Source organism: Candoia aspera, chromosome 3, assembly GCF_035149785.1.
Source record: "Candoia aspera isolate rCanAsp1 chromosome 3, rCanAsp1.hap2, whole genome shotgun sequence".
Lineage (NCBI taxonomy): Eukaryota > Metazoa > Chordata > Lepidosauria > Squamata > Boidae > Candoia > Candoia aspera.
The window spans coordinates 206,809,188-206,831,391 of NC_086155.1; positions in this window are offsets into that span (position 1 = coordinate 206,809,188).

The window sequence follows — 22,204 nt, forward strand, 5'->3', positions numbered from 1 at the left end:
GTTCTTCTTGGGCTAGGATATGCATTCCCTCAGGATTCTTCCTCTTCCTTTCCCATTTTGGAAATGTGCATTTTCAGCTTCTCATTTATCTATTTGCCCAGCTCAGTGGTAGCACCTAACTGACCTTGGCTGATCTAACATAGTTAGTTAGGACCTAGGGACGCGGTGGCGCTGCGGGTTAAACCACTGAGCTGCTGGGCTTGCCGATTGGAAGGTCGGCGGTTCGAATCCGCGTGACGGGGTGAGTTAGGACCTGGTGAGTTCTTAAATGGGACACCAGAAAGACCTGGCCTCTATGGAGTGGGAAGCTGAAAAACAAAATCTGGAAGGGATTGATGGCAACCCACTTCCATGGTGTTACCAAGGCAACTACATGGGCGTGTCTGTGAGTCAACAGGAGTTGAGCTGGAACTGAAAGAAACGTTATAATCCATCTATTTATCTGTTACGTTGTTTTGCCACGCATGATATATGCTGACGGAATTAGAGAAAATGCAGGAATTCTAATGGACATTTGGGTGGGCAAGCAGAAGAAACAATGCTCAGTGCTCAGCTGGGAATGTGAAAGATGTATTTATGCCAAAACTCAGCAAAGGGAGATGGGTCATTCTTGCCCAAGCCCCCCTTCTTTTTCACAACCATGTTTGGGGTGAAAGGCCAGATAGGTGAACGGTTTTTCAGGCTGGGCACTACCTCAGGTTCTTCTAATTCAGTGGCTCAGCTCAGCCATTTTTCCAGACAGTGTTTGGATGGTGGAACAGTGTTGGTATATTGTTTTCTGCTACAGGAATTAAGTTACTATGGTAACAAATCACTCTGGCAGAGTCAGAAGGTCAGACTTAAGTATCCTTAGGTTGGGGTGTGAAAAGAATGACCATGTAAGGTAAAGCTCCTGATTTGCCTGGAGGGCAGCTTGCCTGGACTTGTTTCAGTTTCCTTTTTTTACACAGCCTTCCTTCCAGACCTACTCAGAGCACGTGTGCGTGTGTCTGAGCTTGTAAATATGAGCTTGTAAAGCTTTTGTGCCTATCCAGGATATCTGGATATGAAGCTGTTTATGTTTCTGTGCTTTCTGTAAATACATTTATTTTTATAGAAATGCCTGGTGTGTGTTTTTTCTGATCTCTCGGGCCAAATGCTTTCCAGCAAACTCTTAACAGGAACAACATTTTAATCTTACCCTATTCAGACAAATTTCATGCATTGTTGCTCCCAGAGTTGAAACTCCGCCCCACCAAATTGCTCTGGAGACATGTTCTATTGTTCTCTCTCTTTCCTTTGCATTTTGTCTCTCTGGAGGCTTCTGCTCCACCCCCTTTACCAAGCAGTAGCAGTTCTGCAGACCTTTTTAACTTCCTCAATTAATTAAATCAACGGAAAAGATTCCATAACAACGTTGTCATAAACATCAAGGCTGTCTCCAGGCAGTCTAAAGCAGTGTTTCTCAACCTTGGAACATTAAAATGTGTGGACTTCAACTCCCAGAATTCTCCAGCCAGCTGGAGAATTCTGGGAGTTGAAGTCCACACATCTTAAAATTCCCAAGGTTGAGAAACACTAGTCTAGAGAATTCAAAATACTCTTGAATGCAACAAAATGCAAGGGCACTTGTCTCTTCTTTTTATAGTTTCTTCCTTTTGTCTTCTTCCTCCCCCCACCCCCACCCCACCCCCCACTTTGTCAATTAATAATACAGTTTTGCAAAGGACTTAAAAATGCAACATAAGTAGAAACAGTTTAACATGGACTCTAGGCACACCAAGAGAAACACGTATTTCACATCAAAAAGGAGTGTTGCAACTGAAAAAACCCTCTCGCTGGTTGATATCAGAGGAAAATCTACAGGGAATGTTAAACTAGCATTGTTGGGTATTAATCCAATATATAATCACAGTTTTGGACTGGATGTTTTCCAATGATACCAGCTTTAACTAAGAGCCTAAGAATCATGAAGGTATCATTGTAGCATGTAGGAAGTTCCTACGAAGGTGGGTGTGGGTGTGGGTGTGGGTGTGGGTGTTTGTGTGTCATGTCTGGTGACTTTAAAACGTCCAAGATTTAGTGGATCTCTTTGGTATGGCTCTAAGAGCTCCAGTTACTACTGGCGTGAGTGTTGACTTTTTCTTCTAAAGTCTTCCAAGTTCAATTTGCAGATCCCAATATTTTGTTATTTTTTCCACTTGTTTGTCATCGGCTGGACTATCCCTGGGTATTGAACTAAATAAAACTGAAAAGGCCCTCTTGCTGGTTGATATCAGTGAAAGTGCAGTATGTAGGGTATGACAGAGTATTAGTATCAGTAATGGTCGTCATCGCCGTCGCAGTAAATTCTGTCTTTTGCGCAAACAAGCTCCACCTTTGCCAGTCTTCCAGAAGGCATTAAAGACCTGGCTCTTTCCCCAAGCTAACCTAGTCAGCCTCGTTTGTGTGGTGAGTGTGTTGTGATATTCTTGGTTGTGAGCCACCCAGAGTTGCATCTTAGTTGGGCAGCCCTCTAAATCTATACAACAAATAAACAACCCTCTACATCAAACCTTGTATACGTGGTAAAACCTCATGGATTCATGTAACCTGGCGAGGTCCAGGAGGCGAGCCTTCTCTGCAACAGCCCCCACCCTTTGGAACACCCTTCCACCAGAAGTGAGGTCGGCCCCCTCCCTCCTGGACTTCAGAAAACAGCTGAAGACCTGGTTTTGTCGCCTTGCCTGGAATAGGGAGGGGAAGAGCCATTCTTGGGGCTGGTTGGTTCCCTAGTTCTGCGGGGACCAGCTTTATGCCCTTATGGTTTGAATTAGATCCGCCATGGCTTGGATTTTCTTGCATTCTATCCTGATTGATTAATGGTGGTGTTTATGATTTTATTGAAATTTTAATTGGTTTTATTGTGGACCGCCCAGGGTCCCCCGTGTGGGGGAGATGGGCGGTGATAAAAAAATTGATAAATAAATAAATCTAAATAAACAATTCTTTGCTCCCCTGAAATAGAAGGGAAGTCAAGTCAATGAGGTATCTTTGCAAGCAACCATCAGTTGAGAAGGAGCATCAGGGTCATACAAGGCCATTCCTTTGTGACGAAGGTAAAGGATTGACAGCCTTTTCAAGACAGAAAGACATGTTTGTTGCCTGTTGGTGTACTGTGGGCTACCCACGCACATGAAAGCATGAAATGCTGACACACAAATACATGCCTAAGACAGAAAGTTCCAACTCCACTGTTGTGGAGGAATTGGATGGACCGCTGTCAGAAACAGACGCTGGATCTCCTGGGTTTGTCTTGGTCTGATCTAGAAAAGGATTTCTGCTAGGATAAACATGGTTTCCAAAACTAGAGCAGTGAGAAGAAAGGAAATGCAATACCTTTATGACCTCTAGATCTTGGAGAGGGGGCAAACAATAGGATCCCAACAGTGACTGTGGCCTTCTCTCTAGTGGGCCATTTTCTCTGGTCACCTGAACAAAAAAGGGAAGTGAAAATAGACACAGGATTTTCTTTCCATTTTTTTTAAAGCCAGTTCTCTTTTATATTTCAATGCTCTTGTTTTTATGAGACTCCTGTTTTTATCGTACACTTTCCCCCCTAACTTTTCTCATTTCTCATTTCCATCTTATTTTATCATCCTAATTTGGTTCTATAGCAATCCTTTTATTATCATTTGCTGATCTTCGGGAAGATTAAAAAAAGTTTATATTGCTTGCTTTGTCTGATCGTAAAAGAAGTTGCAGTGAGATGGATATGGTGATCTGCTGCTCTTCTATTTCAATTTTTTTTTTCCCGATGGCATGACAACAGCATCTAATAATGACTTCCTGATTTTGGAAAATTACGTTATAGCAAAAACTTCATTAGCGAGTGTTTAAGATTTGGGGTCTGTTTGCTTTGGCATGAAATGGAATAAAATTGGAGCGCCTGGTCTGTGTAGCAAGAACATGTGGTATTTCACATTGAGAAAAGGCAGGTAATGGACAGCTGTCACCAAACCCAACATAGCCATCTTGCCAATCTTTGATAGACGCTAAGAGAGGATGAAAGGGGAATCGGAAGGTTTTGATAATCTGTTGCCGCTTGAAAGTGGGACGGGTTAATCTGCATGACCGAGTGGGATGGGCAGACGTAATGGGGGTGAGGCGGTCCCTCAGGTAACCTGACCCCGTGCCAGGTAGGGCTTTAAAGGTGATAACCAACACCTTGAATTGGACCTGGAAGCAGACTGGTATCCAACGCAGCTTGTGTAGCAAAGGTGTTATGTGCACCCTTCTAGGGACGCCAAAAATAGCCCACGTGGCTGCATTCTGGACCAGCTGAAGCTTCCGGATACTCTTCAAGGGTAGCCCCATGTAGAGCGCATTGCAGTAGTCTATATGGGAGATGACCAGGGCATGAGTGATTGTTCGGAGGGCTTCTCAGTCCAGGAAGGGGTGTAACTGGTGCACAACACGAAGCTGCGCAAAGGCCCTGAGTGTTTGAGAGAGAAACAGTCAAAGGAAGAAAAAACTCTATTTTGCCCCTGAAATGAAAGGGTGTCCACAGTGCGACAGATATAAAAACCAGGTGGAGCTTCAGTTGCATCATCGTGGCCACCATCTTGACCTCTTTGACCTCACCCTGTGGACACCCTAAGTCCATGCAAGGTAAATTGTGTGCATCTATCCTCTATTGTCATCACAAGCAGCTGATCTTGGTTGATTTCAGACTAAACAGGGCCCAACTTGGTTAGTACTTGGATAAGAAACCACCATGCTATCTCAAGACTTAGATTCGACTGGAAAGCCATAAAAATATCCCCGAAGCTGGCTCTCGCAAACCAATTCAATACTGTAGCTAAAAAGAGGGCATGCCCACAAAACTACCAAGACTCCAGTTTGATTTTATGTTTTATCCTTTTATCACCTTCAGCTCTGTCTTCTGCTTGTCTCTATCTCATTTTCAAAAGTTAAGGCAGAACTTGATATGATGAGAGAAATATGGAGCATTATAAATCTAATGCATTCCCTGTACAGGTGGTGTGAGATTGAATAGTGCGATATTTGATTTAGTGTGGATTATACACTGATAGCAGAAGAATTAAACTATGGGAGTCAAATGCTTAAATGCACAAATGTGGGAATCAGATGAAGTACATTGGGATGAAAACATACATGTACCAATGGGGTCTGTATTGTGTTGAATAAGCAGGAAAGACTTTGGGATAACCAAAAATGTTACCCGAGGTTGTGGCATCTGTGGAAAGGTAAGTTCTACTCTGCTAATCCTTAAGAAAGGAATAACAAAGAGACCCCTCATGCCTTTCTACAACACAGATCCTAAAACAAATGAAAGAAACTGATGGATCCGTTGGATTCCAGATTGCCTGAAAGGATGTTGCTTTCAGTTTGGCCAACCATCTACCTATGACTTGTTGAAACATCAGGTGTATCTGCAGGTTATGGTCAAAAAATGCAGCTGTGACAGTGTGATCAAAGCTCCACCTGGCTTTTATGTGTGTCACATGTTCAGTTAATATTAAAGACAGGTAGAATTTCATTCATATTGGCTTTTTTAATAATGTTATTACAATTTTAAAATACAAAGATAAAACACTAATACAAACTACAAGAATGAATGAATGAATGAATGAATGAATGAATATATATATATATATATATATATATATATATATATATATGACATAAAAAGAGATTGACAAGGGAAACTGAAAAAAAGAAAAGAAAAAGGACAGATATATAAAAGATGGCTCCCCCCTCCCTCCAGACAAGTGTAGACAATCACCATAACTTAACACCTTCTCTAGTAATTCAATAAAAAAGCAAAACAAAAAAAAAAAGACTCTTCTTCCCTTATCTCATCCCTTAACAATAATCAAATTATAAAAATCATCTTTCAATTTTAATCAGCAAAGGTCTATTAAGAGCTACCAGAGGTAGTAGAATTTCATTCATGTTGTCATGGCCACCATCTTGACTTCTTCTACTGTACCCGGCAGACAGCCTGTGAGACACAGAATAAGGAAATCTCCCAGGTACAGGAGCTCCTACCTGTCTATTATTCCCTCTTGGAGGCTGTGTCGCTCCCTCCACCACTTGTGGTTGGTGAACCATGAGGGCAGACAGCTTGAGCAAGGATGGCACAGGCCCAACGGTGAACCTGAGCAGATGCTGGGGAAGCATCACCAGAATGCCAGAACTGCACAAGTCAGGAACAAGAAAAGGTGGTATCCATTGTGAACCGTCCAAGAACGCTCTTCAATATTGTTGGGCTCATAACTTCCTATCGTTTCAGCTAGCACAGAAGACTTCTCTACTCCAGCATGAGTGGTCTGTATGGTTCTTTGCAGCTGTAATGTCAGGCTTGATGTTGTTTTGGACAATGCTATTTTAGGGATGTCTACCACTCTGTCTACTAGAACCGGTCCGACTCACTTTCACTGTTTGTCTCCCAAGGGAGTGGAAAAGCTTCTTTGAATTATAGCAATGTGCTCCTCTGGGCATGTTCTTTGAAGATGGTCCAGAAACTACAGATAGCCCATAATGTAGTAGCTTGAGTGATGATTGGGTCTCCTTGGAATTCCACATTGTTTGCCAATTACTGTCTGAACCCAATTCAAGAAGCTTGTGATGGCATATAAACCTCCCTAGCTACCTTCAGAATCATTAATTCTTATGCAGTTCATTCTGCACTCTGGACATCAATTGCCACCACTGTTTGGCCCGCCACAAATTCATTTAACACTGATACATTTGACATTCAGTGTTCTCAGAGGTGGGGTCCATGATTTGCAATAAGTTACCAGTAGAGGTGAAGCAAGACTTCTCTTTGAATATGATTGGGAAGGGGTCTTCAGAAGATATCCAGTTTCCCCAGGCAAAGTTAAACCCAGTTAAAACTTTCTCAGGCTTTGTTTGTTCCTCACTGTTCCTTGGCAGGCCTGCTGTGGGTGGCTGCAGTATTAAAAAAAGTCTGAGAAACTTTGTGATAGATAGATGGATATTTAAATAATAAAAATAAGTGTCAGATTTAATTTTTTTTTTGTCTTCCTTAGCCTCAACCAAAATGAAATCATTAGTTTTATTTACGATAAGAGAATGCACACATTTTATCATTTTAGGAGATCATGGTGCCACAGAGTTTGAAAACTCCTGACATTTTGGTGTTCCCTAAATACTCAAATCTTTTGCATTCAGAAAGTTTTGCCAAGGTATTTTCATTATGATAGAGAAAGTATTTCCCTTGGTGTACCTGATCCACCTTTGAGATTACCTGGAACAACGTGTCCTCTCTTGGTCACTGCATCTCAAGAAAAGATATTGTAGAGATTTCAAAGGCTCAGAAAAAGTCAACTGATGTAATCAAGGGACTGGCATGCCTTGCTGAGATGTGCTTGGGAAGCAGTCTGCAAATATATTAAATAAACAAGAGTTAATTAATAAACTCCCCATTGAGAAGTGCTTGAGATGCTTCCTCTTACAGTTTAGGGGAAATGAAGATGTCAAAAGGGATCTAACATGGTGGAGGATCAGTGTATTCTCACTGAACCATGGTATCGTCTTGCATCTGTGCAGGAGGATCGATCCCTCATTGTCTACACAACACACACTGGATATGACGTAACCAGAAAATAGGGGATACTATGCAGAAATTGCTAAGGACAATTTAGCAATAGAGAATCCCACTGCTTTCATTTGGATTGTTAGGAAGTTAAAGTTGGGTTGATCTTTATGTCAAATGGCAGGGGTGTCTGCAGCAACTAGGATTGGCTTCCAAATGGTAGACATGACCGGATGATTGAAGCACTCCCCTTTTTATGTGAGTGTGACACATTTGACACATATGTCACGCACATTCAAGTGTCTGCTTGCCGTGCCATTTGGAAGCCAGTGACCACTGCTGGAGATACCTCTGTCAGGTGGTAATATATTAGGCATCTTCTATATGTGACCCCCATTCCAGTTTTTATAGGTTTTGTTACTAAGTCCCTGTGGGATTGGGTCACAAGAGAATTTTAACACAATTTCATATCCCAGTTTAAGTTTTAGTACTAGCTGGTTATTAATCATGCTAAAGGAAAGTGTCATTTGCATCTTTAACATCCAGAAATATTGCTTTAAAAAAGAAAGGATATTCCATCAACACCATATCCTGAAATTCTTTCCAACTGACAGAGTGGTGGCTTCAAAAGATTGCCTGGAGCCACATCTGTCGAAGAACATCTTTCTGTGCAAATAAGAAAACAGAAGGGGTAAGCTGAGACTGCATCCAATGAAAACTCAACTTATGTGCTAAAAGAAGAAAAGAAAAAGAAACCTGGAAAACTGGAATTGAATCATAGTAGTATGATTCTAGAAAATTTGTTCTTTAAACATCTCACCTCTTTCTTTTTGAGGATCTTGTCAACAACATCCAACCACAATGTTCTCAGTCTTCCTCTTGTTCTTCCTCTGTCTTGCCTCATTCCTATATTGTTTTGAGATCTGCTCATCATTCATTTTCTATATGGCCAAACCACTGCAGTGTCCTTCACTTGATCCCTCACTTTTGTAGGTTGCTCAGTCCACATTCCTCCAACACCGATTCATTCATGACCTGCTGTCTTAAGTACCCATTTCTTCAGTCCCTCATTCCTATTGTATTTACTCTCCTGTTTCTGTTGGCATACAACATGCAACAAAATCAGTATCATCTCAGTAGGATAGAGACGGTGCAGCCCTTTGGATTCAAAGACAAAAGGGGCCTTCTGAACTCAATGACTAGGCTGACCATACTTCCCATTTTGAATGGGACAGTCCCATTGTTTTAACATTCCAGACCGTCCCGTCGTTCTAATATAAATGTCCATTTTGTCCCGTTTTCTTAAAAACTTTACTTAAAAATTTGAAAGTTCCTGCGAACCTGTCAGATTGCAGTCTGACTTTGAGTGGAAGGAGGGGGAGCTCAGCAGAAATGGCAGGAAAAAAGCCACAGAGCTCAACCTGGCAGGAAACCTAACAAGAAAAAAACAGGATCGACTGATAGGCGGTGATCAAAGGGCGAGCTGATTGAAACTTCCTGCCTTGAAATGGTAAAAGCACGGCCAGAGGAGGAATGGCTTGTCAGGGACAACCGTTCACTAGACTCTCCAGCCCAGCCTTGCCTCTCACAAATGAAGGAATCCAAAGATTCCCACCCTGAGAAAACCAGAGAAGTTCCTGCCTGCCAATCCAGCCCATCACCCAGCCCTGCCCTGTTTTGCCATCCCAATGTCCAGTTTTTAACCCCATCCCGTTTTGCCATCCCAGTGTCCCTTTTTTGTCTCCAGGAAATATGGTCAGCCTATCAATGACACCAAAAGTGTCTTTCCCAGGATTTCCCAGGACACAAAGGTGTCTTTCCTAGCTGCAGCTGTAAATCCTGGGAAAAGATGCAGATGTTCTGAGGGGCCAAAAACAGTCGCTATGTGTACACCCCCATGCATTCCAAAGCACCTTTTTGCCTTCTAGACTGAAATGCTGAACAGACTTGATGTGCACACAGAAATATAAAAGGGTGAGAAGATACCTGCTACATATGGACCAAGTGGATGCTATCTAGACAAAGATATCATACACCATTATGGCCAACTAAACTTTGGAACTCCACCAGCAGAACTTAGTTACTTACAGTTGCATCCTACTTTCCTACTTTTGCCTTCCTTTGACCCACACTTGATATAGTCTCCAGCTGGACAGAAGAATTTGACAAAAGAAACCATGGATGAAGAAAAGGAATCTGGACATGAACATTTCATTGAGGCAACGGTAGCCAAAACACATTCAGGAGATTGTAAGATTAGATTAGCAACAAGGGATGAACAACATGGGAGAGAAATCTTCATAATACGTTTCTCTCTGCACTCCTATCTTGTTTATAGTTGAGTATGTCCCAGTGAAATCACTCAGGCTAACTTTGAGAAGATGATGGGAGCATTTGCCAGTTAACCTCTTCTCCAGAGCTGAAATATTTTCCATCTCGTGCAGTGAGCTGAAAAGAACAACAACAAAGTACCAGAAATCTTGTGGTCCCCTCATGTTTTAAATTTATGGAAAGTGCCTACTACAGATATCTCAGCAAATAAGGTAGAAATGGAGTCTGTCATTCTAATTATCTGCCATCTGGTCACTTCTATCTCTGTTAGCTTTTAATTGCTATTTATTTCTGCATCTGCTTTAACTGTTAGCAGCCTTGAGCAAGAGAGGGAGAGAGAGAAGGGTGGCATCAGAAGCTCAGTGTCCCTGGGACTTACATCTGTTCAGCACCTTGGTCAGTTCAGTTCAATATAAATTACACCGGAGCCTAAGTGGCCACAACAGCAGAAGCTGGCAACTTAATTGTCCTGCACAACCACAGTAAACACTTACAGCAGAGAGGTAGGAGAGGTGGGAGCTGTATGGGAAGGAGAGGGCACTGCTGTTGCTGAAAGAAGAAAATAGCAGTTAAAAGACTCCTGTGTCTCTAGGTAATATTACGAGACTTAATTCTCTCTTGGTCAGAAGAAAACAACCTCTGACAAGCGTTGTCCATTACCAAACAGGTGACAGATGGAAAGCAGACCCCCAGAGAGGGCCACCTAGTCCAGTGTGGAACTTGGGAAGGAGAAAGTGGTACAAGAATTTTGTTGCAGGGGGAAAAAATCCACTTAAATAAGGAAACAAAGTGGAGACAGATGCAACAAAGTACCTTTTATTGGCATACACAACTACAGTGATGACTGGGCTTCTTGCCAGAGGTATGCAGAAGAGCCCTGAAGACCTCAAGGTTACAGGTTATATACCTTCTGAAATCATACATAAGAATTACAAGGCAGTGTAAATTACAGCATGACCTTTACACACAGAATGTAGAATCTGAGAACATGGAGAGACCTTACTATGGGCTGACTGGGTGCCTCCAAATTCTACATTTCTAAGGAGGCTCCACCATTTCTAATGAGGCTAGCACCTTCTAACATAAACCATGTCCTTTATTATTCCCTCCAAGATCATCAGGCAGTTTCAGCTTCCCTGCCCCTTTTGCTGTGTAGCTCGAAATCCTTCAGAGCAATTGTGTATGTAAGGATGGGATATTATTTGTCTCCCACATTTTGAACTTTGATTTCACTGTAAACAGGACTCTCATTTGAGATGCTACTGTAGAATGGGAAAGATCTAAAAGGAAGAATCAGAATAGCAAAACAAGATATGAGATCCTTAAGAATCATAACTGTTTTGGGCAGTCAAAGAGGAGGAGGAGGAGGAGGAAGAGGAGGAAAAATATAGGGTTGTATGAATCACCAAGTTCTGATTTGTATAATTGATTCTATTGGATAAATTGAGTCAAGCTGCAGAATTTATTATTTTCTGTAAAATATATTTGTATACACAAAACCTCAACTTGATTCAGGGGCACCTAATTCAGACTGAAGTGTCAAACTGATTCAGCAGTCCCATTCAACAACGCCATTCAGCAATTCAGTTTGAAGGGAGAACTCAGTCAAACTCAGATTTCAAACTGAATCTTCAAACCAAACCTTTGCCTAGCCCCAGTCAGAGACATCCAGAGCAAAAATCAAAGAAAATTCTAAGGCGAGAATCAAAGACAATTATATGTCGCATTGTCGTGCTGGCTTTTCCCCCCTTGGAGATGAAAAAGATGACTGCAACCTTTTCTGCAGTCCTCTCAAGTCAGAGGGCACCAGAATATAACAGGGAGGATATCAACGGTATTACAATAAATGTGTAACTCTTCTGGAAATATATTCAAGAAGGGACTGTAGATTAAGGCTGAAACACACACTGTGCATGTCTGAAGTCCTGGGTTAAGCTCCTTACATCTCTGTGGGTGATGGGTCCACAGGCTTTCTAGACTGCAGAAGCTCAGGGAGCTTTTTCTAGTCTAGAAAAAAGAAAAGAAAAGAAACAGCTCAACAGAACAACGATCTTGCACTTCTTCAGTTAAAAATGTAGCAGGGTTCATCCATTGAGCAGTTCAGACAGGGTGGCAACTCTCCCCGCTTCAGCCCCATAGAAAACTAGTAGCTTCCCACAAATGAGAATCAGCATGGAAGTTCCTTGATAGCCAATATGAAGAAGTCTAAGACGGGAAGCCATTTCAGAAGTCCTTAGCTTGTATCCTTCTCTCCTTGAAGAGCGGTTACCTTCAACGCTTCTTGTTTTCAGAGAAGAACCTTCTTTTTTTTAATGTTCAGCAACATGATTCCAAGAAAGTACACACTTCTGGAAACAGCTTATGAAAACACTGACCCAATGCACAAATTAAGTACGATTACCAGTGGCACATTTTGAGTAAACATGATTCAGCTCATGCTAAAGAATTCTGGATCCTTCCACTGGAATAATAGTTGTAATCATTTTTATACCCATAATGGGCTGGAGGAACCAGACTTTCATCATGATGAGATAACTGGAATCTATGGAAATTGGAGAGGAGGAGGAGGAGCTGGGAGGAGAGGAAGGAAGGAAGGAAGGAAGGAAGGAAGGAAGGAAGGAAGGAAGGAAGGGGGGAGGGAGGGAGGGAGGGAGGGAGGAAGGAGGGAGGGAGGAAGGAAGGAAGGAAGGAGGGAGAGAGGGAGGGAGGGAGGGAAGGGGGGAGGGAGGGAGGGAGGGAGGAAGGAAGGAGGGAGAGAGGGAGGGAGGAAGGAAGGAAGGAAGGAGGGAGAGAGGGAGGGAGGGAGGGAGGGAGGGAGGGAGGGAGGGGGAGGGAGGGAGGGAGGGAGGGAGGAAGGAAGGAAGGAAGGAGGGAGAGAGGGAGGGAGGGGGGAGGGAGGGAGGGAGGGAGGGAGGGAGAGAATTTGGAAAGGAGGAGGATCATAGAGTCTCTCCAAAAAGGGCTGACTATTCTGGCTAGATATGCTGAAGTTCATAAGTGTCAGCCAAGGGAGCAGTGATCTGTTTCCCTTTAAAGCAGTTTCCAATATTCCAATTAATCAACACTCTCTGTGATCAATTTTGGACCTCAATAAATTACAAACAATTTGAAAAGTTTCTTTGATGCGACCCACTTCCAGATCTAATATTTTCCTCAGCTTGCCAGTGTTGTTTCCTTCTAGGTAGACAATTTTGGTAATCCTGGAATAAAATTCACACAAGAAATTAATGATTATATTATCATGTTGTAATGACTTGCTGAAATAGTTATTCTATAATTATATGAGGTGATGCTTTGTAGACAAAAGAGATAATTAGCTACACTTTGTGGAAAAGAAAGAGAAGATAAGCAGGCTCTTTGATAATCTGTTGCTGGATTATAATCCTACAGATCTTTGAGGGGTGAGAATGTTGTATGTTTAAATGTCTCCTTGCTCATCTTCAAGCTAAGGAGAAGGTAGACTTCACATGCTGATAACTTGTAAGATGGAGGAACACTGCACACAAGGATTGTAATTCTCAAGCAGACTGAGCTGCTGAGCTTGCCGATCGGAAGGTCGGCGGTTCGAATCCGCGTGACGGGGTGAGCTCCCGTTGCTAGTCCCAGCTCCTGCCAACCTAGCAGTTTGAAAACATGCAAATGTGAGTAGATTAATAGGTGCCGCTTCGGCGGGCAGGTGACGGCATTCCGTTCAGTCATGCCGGCCACGTGACCACGGAGGAAGTGTCTACGGACAAACGCCAGCTCTTCGGCTTTGAAACGGAGATGGGCACCGCCCCCTAGAGTCGGACACAACTGGACTTCACGTCAAGGGAAACCTTTACCTACCTATGGATCAGGTCCACAGTGACTCAGAGGCCTGGTGCTCAGTAGCCAAAATCATGGGAATGGAAAGATGCAGCATCAGGTGTCAGCGCAGGGATGAAGAAATCTGCATGAAACAAGCGGTGTGAGATACGAATTAGAGAGTTCCCTTGGCGATCTGGACATTCTCTGGCACCCAAATCCAGAACACTGGGGACAGCAACTGTCCCATCTCACCCTCCTATGTCTTTCTGGACCCAGAAGTCTTGCCCCCTTTGTGGACACCCATGTCCACACCAGCTGCTTAACCACATCAGTTAAAGGGATCAGGTTAGAATTTAGAGCAGTGCTTCTCAGCCTTGGCAACTTTAAGATGGGTGGACTTCAACTCCCAGAATTCCCCAGCCAGCCCTATGCTGGCTGGGGAATTCTGGGAGTTGAAGTCCACCCATCTTAAAGTTGCCAAGGCCGAGAAACATTGATTTAGAGGGTCTGTCATCAAGTGGTTTTTCTCCGAAGGCGTTTGAAGCAGGGCACGCTCATCTGGATGCGGAGATTGGAAAGGGAAAGGCATTTCTGACAGTGAAGCAGTTTTCCCCAAGCCCAGATTATGGAATTTTTTTTGTCTAACATCACGACATGAAGGGATTACTGCAAAGATTACATGCAAACAAACAAGCAAACTGTGTGCTGGTTGTTAAGGAGATTTCAGGGGTGACATATTCCACAGAGAAAAGAATGTAGATCAAAAAGCTGTAATATCTGCAGAAATAAACTGTTAGCAATTTCCCAGAGGAACTGCCCCCCACAATGGCCTTTTTTCTAGCTCTTTGGCTGTTTCTTCTCTCTTTTCACTGAAAACTTTATGCGTAGCTATGAAAAACAACAACATTTTAGTAACCACTTTATTATCAGAGAGGCCACTGGTTTCTGACTTCAGCAATAAGAATGGTCCCTCCCTCCCTTCCTTTTTCCTAAAGTTATATTGTTGGAAGTGCCTCCAATCCCTTGATATCCTTATTGCCTTTTGATGAACCTGTTCCAAATTGTTTCAACCCTTTGTAAACTTCGGTGGTCAAAAACGTACATAATATTAGGTCAGGGGTCTGACTAAAATGAAATAATGATTTTCCGCAATTGCAAATAATGACTGGCCCTCCCAGTTATGTTCTACTCCAAGCCTGATATGAATATTGTTTTGTTTTTTTTAAATGATGGAAATGAGACTCAGAATAAGAAAGAATGAAAAAAATCAGAACTTGATGGTGTGGCCATTGTGCCTTCCTGTACTGCTCTGGTGCAATATTGCAGCTTAGCATCATTTCAGCCAGTCATTTTTTAAAAATGCAATAGCATTCTTCATTAACTGCCATTCGTAGAAGCACGTAACCTTTGCAAGTAATATGCATGAACATGGACACCTACAAGCTCCTGATATTTAAATGATTTAGGAGCAATTTTGGAGTTACTTCTGCAACATGGTGGCAGCCACCAGCATGCTTCCCTATAGCTAGCTATAGCTAGCTCTGATATCCTATGACTATCTCTGAACTTGGGACACCTCCAAGCTTGGAAGGTACCTGTGGGACAGCTGAGGAGGTCCAAACCTTGCTACATCTAGCTTTCTTTAGCTCCAGGTCATGATACTGGGAGAACTGGAGAAACTTTGGACTCCATTCCATTCTAGAAATTCATTCCATGGGAGTTCCATTCCATTCCAGAATGAATTACGATTTCCCAGGATTGCTTAGCATTTGGGGGTGGAATTGCACCACTATTGCAGCATTCCAAGCACCCAAAAGAGGAAGGGAGAAAGGGTGGAAAGGAAGCAATAGCTGGGGTTCAGAAAGAGGGATGGTGAGAGGCAGGGGAGAGAGATCTTGCTGTCCACATCCTTCCCCCCACATCTATCAGTTGCCAGGTGTGACTGACATAAAATGCAGCTAAGTAGGGGGAATGGCAGAATAGTCAGAAGGAAGATGATCACAGGATCAACAGCCCTATATAGGAGTTAACAAGCACTCTCAAGGAAACTGTCTTAAAAACCAGTGACAATGGAGATCACCTGAGTGGAGGTGGGCCCACCACTATTTTGGGTCTACAAGCTGCTGTACCAAACTTCACAAGAAATGTTTTTGCATCTGCCACAAGACCCCCTCCACATAGATTGCCTACGCAGCAAAAATCCAGAGGTTTAATCAAGTCCTGTGGAATTAATTTTTTGCAAGCGTCTGCTCGACTCCTAGGGAGAAAGGTGAGATGTCCTGGGGTATTGGCGTGCAGCTCACAGAGGCAAATGTAATTAATTGTAGCTATTTAATTCCTGCCTCCTCCAGCTTTTTCAAGTGTCAAAGCCCAGGTATGTTTGCTGCAGACTTAATGAGTTCTGCATTGGTGGGTGGTAAGAGGCCTTACAAGGAACACAGAACCCAAAGTTATGGAACAGGGCTGCTAGAGACAGCCCCCAATTAGCAGTCCTAGTTGCTGGGTTGGAATTAGCTGTGCTGATGATCTTCTTTGAATAATTGCATCTGACAGCAGGCATGATTGGTTCTTGCAATTTTCAATTACAACCCACCAGTGGTGACCTGAGCCATCGCAAGACATTATGGAGCCTGTCTTATTAATGACTGTTAAGCTGATTTCAGGTTCTGTCTGTTCCCGTAAGTCACACTTGATGGACAGATGAACAAAGGGAGAGGGTGATTCTTCCATCTGGTCCAATTTTGCAACTTAGTGCCTGCTTCAGTGAGATCTGTTGGGGAACTGTGCAATGCACCCTTGGTTGGTTGGTAATTCCAATTTTGTGCTAACAGGAATGACTAGGCTGGTAAGTTTTTGACTCACTAGATTTTGCATGGAATCAGGAAATATTCACTGAATCTGGAGCACAGTTCAAGACATGCTGTGAGAGACTTGAGCACATGGCTTTTAGCCACAGCATTCTGCAGGGTTCAATTTTTTCTCTAGCCAATGAATGAAGTCAGCTAAAGATCTGAGGAAATAGCATCCATATTCCAAAGATTGCTCCATTTCTTTTATTTGTCTCATGTGGATAAAACTGTGACCAAGAATGGATTGGCTTGTTTTACTGAATTTAAGGTCTACCTCTACCTCTGCTGCCAAGGTCCAGATTTGTGGATGATTTGTCTGCTCATACTGTTAAAGTTTTGGAGGTGTCTTCATATGAAAGTTTCTGCTACAAAGTCAAGGTTTGCCCATCAATAGAGGGATTTAAAAAAAGAAGAAGAAGAAGAAGATTAAATCAAGCATATTCTATCAGCCAGTACTATCATCACTGTATTATGATCTATAATTCCAACGCATCCAGCAACCAGTTAAAGTTGCTTAAAATATTACAGAAGCAAACTGTGAAACAATAAAACAATAAAAGGCAATTAGATAACAGAAGAAACAGAGGAATCCCATTATGCTAGGCTAGACAATAGGGGCATCTGCAGGGGGAAGGAGGAAGGTGTCCAAAAAGTCAACCACCACCTTGATTTTTTAATCCCTACACACACACACACACACACACACACACACGGTGGAACAATTGATTTAAATACAAAACTAAAGAAATATGTACCAGGCAGAGATCCCTAGGCAAGGCATTCGATAAATAGCACAGTGCAACTGAGATCCCCTATGACCATTTCCCTCATTTCACTTGGTAGGGCCACCTGAGGTTCTGAAGATGACCAAAAGACCTAGGTACGTTCAGTTGGTAGATAACCTACTATCCCTCTTAAATTGGGGGAGGGAGGGTACAAAAAAATTGACCATGGATTCCACTTGCTCCTACTGGAGTTTGCAGTGGGGAGAATGGTAGCATGAAGATCCACCAACATTGGTCTTTCCTCAGTTAAAAAGCTATGCCTAAAACGGAGACTAAACTGTTAAGATGACTCCTAAAAGAGAATTCATATCAGGGAGATTCCCACTCCAAAAATCTGCATCAAGGTGAGGTATGCATTACAGAATGAAAATATGGCAAATTGCATTAAAAAAGAGGTATAAGGACAATGTAACAATGTAATTTAAGCCCTCTATCTTCTGAAGAACCCTGAACAATTCTGCTCCATCGTCTATGTCATAGCCTTTGAGATACTTGAAGATAGCTATCAGGTGTCCCCACAGTTTTATCTTCAGATAAGCAGGGATTAACACTAGACAAACAATCAAGCAGACAACAATACCCCAATCAAGGAACCACCAAGGAGGAAACCACACCCCCACCAACACTGGCCGGGCGAGCTACTGTATATAAACAGGGAGCAAGGCCCACATTCACCAGCACCAATGATGTTGCCTAGTTGGGTCATGAAACATCTGCAAGCCAACAACCAGGCTCAGAGAGCACCAAGGACTCCACAGTATTAATTAATTAATTAATTAATTTACTTATATTTCACATTTTGTCACCGCCCATCTCACTCAAAGAGCAACTCTGGATGGTTTACAATAAAAATAAATACAGATTAAAATAGAATAAAAACAGTACTTCTTAATAAAAATACAAATGTAAAATATAAAATCCAAGATGGAGATATTAAAAGTTCTTAATTTAAATTCATGAATTCATGGGGGCCTCTTTAGGGTGCTAACCACCCCCAGGATTGATTACCCCCCGTCCTGTCCCAAGCATGATGGCAGACCAAAATATATAACCAGACCAGCCGTACACTATGTCTCCAATTTCTTCCAGTCCCTTATCACCTTGGTTTCTCTCTCCTGAACATGCTCTAGTTTGTCATTGTCCTCCCTAAATTGTGATGTCCAGAACTGATCTGTCTATCATCTATCATCTATCATCTATCATCTATCTATCTATCTATCTATATCTATCTTCCATCCAATTTGTCTCCACCAGAATAAATAGATTGGTCAGCAATTCATAATAATGTGCAATAATACACTAAAACATTCATGGTAAAACAAAGAAGTCCTAAAGCTTACCACAATATAACAGATGAAAAACAACGACAGCAAAATACACAACCATCCATCGTACCTCAGCACTGCCTTGGTCTCTACAGGCTTTCTGGAGCAATTCTGGTTTGAACCATTTCCAGAAAGCCAAGAATGGGGTTGTTACCCAGAAATCAACTGGAAGACTGCTCCATAGCATAGGCAAAGCCCCACTCCCACTAAAAATACTTGGTTGGCAAACATCAGCAGCCCCATATTTACTTATTTATTTTATTTATTATTCAAATTTTGTTACCGCCCATCTCCCCCAAGAGGGACTCTGGGCAGTTTACAATGAAATTTAAACCACAGCAATGAACATTAAAATCCGATAAAATAAACAAATTACCAATATAAAATACAATGTAGATAAATATAAGATCCAAGTGGCTCTAAGATGCCAATCTGGTGGGAGGGGCTCTAAGGCGCAAGCCACCCCCGAGAATGGCCACCCACCTTCCCGCCCCAAGCGAGACGGCAGAGCCAAGTCTTCAGGGCCTTCCTGAAGGTCAGGAGCGATGGGGCCTGCCTCACCTCCGGGGGCAAGATGTTCCAAAGGGCGGGGGCCACTGCAGAGAAGGCCCACTTCCTGGACCACTGCCATATTGCAGTAGTGGCAGACTTTAAGCAGTTCTTCTTGGGTTGGGTGGGTTGATCCTCGTTGGAAAAAGCTGTCCTTGGGTGTACTTTGGGGCTAAGCCATAGAGGGTTTTATTCTAGGTGAGGTCTGACCTAGAAAGAATAGAAAGAGCAAAGAGGAACAATGGCTTATATCAGGCCTGAGTAGAAAATAACTAGGAAGGAAAGCAAGTTAGAAGCATCATTTATGAATTACAGGCAATAGTATTCCCACTATCAAATCAAATCAAATCAAATCAAATCAAATCTTTATTACGGTCAAAGACCAGCATGAGGAGGGTGGGGCAGAGTCGGTTAAAAGCTCAGAAAATACATTAAAACCTAATATAAAAAGCTAAAACACAGACGTCTAAAAGAAAATGGGAAAAAACTGAAAAGCAGGGGTGAGACCATTAGGTGGGCGGAGGGGAGCATGAAGGCTAGTGTGTCTATCTGTACCAAAGACTCTAGGGTGATGAATTAGATGCTCATTAAAACTAGTTTATGGCACCAATCACCATCTGATGAGTTCCAAGCGTGGCTGTGCAGAAGCCGGCAACACTGTGTGTTGTAGCCGGGCGGGAATCTGACAGCAGCGGGGAGGCGTAAAATTGGCCTGAGCTGCCTTGCAATAATGGTGAGATGAGGCTAGGGCGGATGTCTCTATAATGCAGGCACTGGAGAAGCACAGGCTCTGTCGTCATCACGTATTTCCACTTTAGTTTACAGCTGCCAGGTCCCACCCTGGGCCCACTTCTGAAAACTGGCTTTCAGAAGGATTCAGAGAAACTGGAATAGGTTCAGAGGAGGACAGTAAAAGTCAGGGGATTCAACACAAGCTGCTTGGAAGAGAGATCAGAAGAACTGGGACTGCTTGCACTTCAGAAAAGATGAAAGATGACCGAGGAGGAGATGTTGGTAGCCTTCAAACACTGTACCTGAAAAGTTTTCACCACACAGAAGAAGGGAAAGACCTTTTCTCTATCATTCCGAAGTTTGAGGAAAAGGGTAATGGATTTAAGTTTCAGGAAGGCAGATTCTGATTGCCTGTTGGGGGTGAGGGGACCCTTCCTGACTGTAAGAAGCGTTGGAGAATGGAAGCAATGACCACAAGGTGGCAAGGTGGTGGCCTCCCATTCATTGGACGGGTACCATAGGTTCATTCATTGGAAGTATACCATAGGTTGGACAGCTATCTGCCGGGGATGCTTTAAAACGAAATAGAGCTCTGTGTAGGAGGTGGGACTCAATGATTGTACAAGTCTATGTTCCTAATTAATTGGCTCTTAATGCAGTTTTACATAATAGCTTAAATGCATGTTGACTCCTCAGTAGCTTTATTCATCTGATATGCCTCTTAGTAGGCAACAGATGAAACTCTCAAGCCATGGAGAATTATCTGTTCTGGGTTTTATACGTTCAGGTAGTCCTCGCTTAACAACCATTTAGTGATGGCTCGGGCTTACGACAGTGATGAAAAAAGCAACTTATGACCAGTCCTCACACTTATGGCCGTTGCAGTCACGTGATCACAATTTGGGCGCCTGGCAACTAGTTCGCACTTATGACCATCACAGCGTCCCATGGGCACATGATCACCATTTTTGACCTTCCTGGCCAGCTTCTAGCAAGCAAAATCAATGGGAAACTATATGATTTGCTTAACAACCATGTGGGTTGCTTAATGCCTGAAGTGATTGGCTTAATGACCACTGCAAAAAAGGTTGCAAAATCCGGTCAGATTTGATGACCAGTTTGCTTAGCAACCAAAATTCTGGTCCCAATTGTGGTTGTTAAACAAGGACTACCTGTAAATGTGTTGGTTGGAAAAAAAAAAAACTGGAAACTTAATTGTGTGCAGCCTATCCTCCATGCCCATCCATCACCTGGTGCACTCAACCTTCTTCTGGTCTCTAAAAAAAAATCATCACTGCCATCTATTGGTGATAAAATATAATTCTTCTTGCACCTTTAAAGGCATTAATTTCAGAAAGAAAACATGTGTTAGGAAAAGCCCCAGCCACTTACTAAATATGCTCTCCTTAATATTAGATGAAAGCAATTAGAATATTCCTTGTAATATACAGGTAGTTGTTGGACAGGCAGGAAACTGAGGACTTATGGCAGTATTTCCTTTGTTGCCCCATTATGGAGGGTCGCAAAGCAAACAGTTCCACTGAGTAATTAAATGGTGAGCACTGATTTGTGTTTTTTTTTAAATAAATTTATTTATGTCCCAATATTGAGAGAATGGAAGTGGACAGTTTCCCAATAATTTTGATCAAAGCAAGATGAGATTCAAATTTCAAATTTTGTTACTGCCCCTGTTTCCAGGCTTGTAGGGACACAAGTTAAGGCTTAGTGTCGGGGTACATCTTGCTTTTGCAGTTCTGACACATAGGAGTGTGTTTGTGAACCACGGAATCATAGAACTGGAAGGGACCACAAAGATTGTCTCATTCAACCCTCTTCACTGTGCAGGAGTGCCAGTTAAACCATCCAAGAGAGGTGGCCCTCCAGCCTCTTCGTAGAAGACCCCAGGGATGGAAAAGCCACAACTTCCATAGGTTGACTGCTCCACAGCCATACAGATCTTACCACCTGGAAGTTCTTGCTTACATTTTAAACTTTATTTTGCTGGAAGCAGATGCTGGAAAGGAATATGAGGGTTAGGTTGGAACTGATACCCCCCAAAGGGGGAAATTCGTTGCTTTCCTTCTTGAGAATACATAGTTCCCTCCTCAGTTACAGTTATCCAAATGAATAATCTACTGTTCAAGGCATTGCATTGATGATTAAATCCACTGGAAGAAACTGATGCTTGAATTATTATTATTATTATTATTATTTGGGGGGGGGGTGCCTTTGAATCAGTGTTGAGTCCTGGACCCTGCCTGGCCACGTCCCTGCAGTTTTCTTGGCAAGATTTCAGAAGTG